The sequence below is a fragment of the Euprymna scolopes genome, chromosome 7 (genome assembly GCF_053919585.1).
Source record: "Euprymna scolopes isolate OS-2025 chromosome 7, ASM5391958v1, whole genome shotgun sequence".
Taxonomy (NCBI): Eukaryota; Metazoa; Mollusca; class Cephalopoda; order Sepiida; family Sepiolidae; genus Euprymna; species Euprymna scolopes.
The window spans coordinates 171,650,505-171,652,687 of NC_136488.1; the positions used below are offsets into that span (position 1 = coordinate 171,650,505).

The following is a 2,183-nucleotide window of genomic DNA, read 5'->3' on the forward strand; positions in this document are numbered from 1 at the left end:
GCCTAAACCTAAACGTAGATTCCATGAACAAAGCTTCTTTCTTAGATCTGCACGCCTGTGGAATTGTCTTCCGTTTTTCTGCTTTCCCGCTGACTACAATATGGTTGTCTTCAAGTCTAACGTAAACAAGTTTTTGATGAGTCGTTCCATATAAGTTATCAAATTTACCGAATCTCCATTACTAACGATTACTATATTGTCCAATTTCTACTGTACACTCATTAATCCTTATCCTCGAGTGGCCTCTTGGCCTTAAAAAGTCGTGATGCCTATGTAAAAAAAAAATGGGCTGAAATAACTTAAATAAATAAAAAGTAAATGACTTAGAATGACTTTAATGAACTTAAGAATTAATTGAATGCTTAAAAAATAACTGGAATACTTCAAAAACAACTTGAATGATCTGGAGAATGACTTGAATGGCTTTAAGACTGAGTGGTTGTAAAGCAGGTGATCATTTTACATTAAATTAATACAGAGAAGTGATCCCCCACTTTATATCACAATACGCACAACATGTAGTAAAAACAGATACTACACTTTGATCTTGGCCAAAAAGCCAAGAAAAGGGTATTTATTTGCTCCCACACCGAGCAAATTAGGCACAAGGCCGATTTTTAATGTGAGGAGTGAAGGGGAAATGGGAACCAGCTCCCCGGGGAGTAAGGGAGCTGGATAATTACAATTGGTATGAAGGGTTTCCCCTACATTGACCAAAGTCTTATACGTGGAGTTGCCCCCACATATGGTATCAGTATCTGTCGGAACAGATACTACACTTTGAGATATTAAATCTTTTATTCAGGCAAAAAATGAACATGAACAAAAACTTAGGCACAAGGCCAACTCAAAAGAGGGGCAGATGGGGGTCGTGGGTCATCCTTGTCACTCTAGAACTAAACAAAAGTTTCTCTTAGCTAGAATCTTCTTTCACCATAATACCGCATTTGCCCTTTTGTACTTGGGGACGTCCTATTTGGCACCCAATTGTTTAAAACATTTTTTATTTCCGTGTAAAAAATAAAAAAGATGACAACAATGATGATACGATAATTCATTTGTGTTGAGGGCGGGGGAAGAAAAAATATAAAAGTGGTTAGTAGGACCCTCCCAACCTCGTCTAGTTGATAGACCGTCTGTTCCACTTGGTTAGTAAAGGAACCTGAGCTCCTGCAGGTCGGTCTCTAAGTGGGGTTGCTCTATAGATGGGGCGAAATGTAGAAAAGAAAATTTTGTGGGTGAGGGATGGGGAGTTAGTGATTGATTTATTTCTCTCCAAGATGGGTGAAATTTAGAATGAGGGGTGAGAAGAAAAATTGCAGATAGGAGAGGATGGGGATATTGGAGGCTTTCTAGTTGGGGAGGGATGAAGCATTCACTCAGCTAGCTAAGAGGCTGAAAATGGATTACACTTGACGGAACTGCGCATTCCACACCTAGGCGGGGAACACGTATTCAAACTTGGCCGTTTTTCGTACACACAGACTTGATACATGTATCCATCTTCTGTCAAATGCCGCACGATGCAGCCTTCTTCTATCACATCTGATCTTCAACCATAGTTGATGTTTAAAGAAATCGATCAGATCCTGAGCAGAAAAAGGCAGCACCCCCCGGTCACCTTGCCGACGCAACGTCCAAATCACCATTCTCGCCACGGCCAGGATCATAATGTAGACCATTTATTTTTCCCGCTCCCACGGCAGTCTCACATTGTCAACGACATTGGATACGGTAATCGATGCGAGCCGTCACCTTGCTAACATATGACCAGTACTGGTGGAGTTCGCGGCAATCGAAGAAAGCATGATCAGTCGTTTCTACGGCCGTTGTCCTGCAACGGGGACAAGCAGGTGACTCCAAAAACCCGGAACTACATTGTATGTTTTTAAGTGGAAGTGCATTTCAGGCCAATTGCCAGGTCAGAGAGAACTCTGAATTGTTCAGATGACTCCATGTGAAGCGGATCTCACTCTGCTGCCAACCCAAATGCATGCATAGCGGGTCGTCGGCGCCCCCCCCTCTCTAGATCCCTGTGGAGTTTCCTACGGGTAGCAGTCACAAGGTCATTGGACCTTGGTAGTCATTTTAGCGCGGCTCGGCACTCTTTCAGGAAGGCTGAGTCTCCTCGTGGCCTGCGACGACTCTTGATAGAAGGGTCGAGAATGAGGTCGGGAAAGGCG

General features: G+C 43.1%; 1 pseudogene; it reads right to left on the bottom strand.

The window, feature by feature from the left end:
- Positions 1 to 434: 434 nt before the first annotated feature.
- LOC145280616 (U2 spliceosomal RNA) lies at positions 435 to 572 on the bottom strand (annotated as a pseudogene).
- Positions 573 to 2,183: the final 1,611 nt, after the last annotated feature.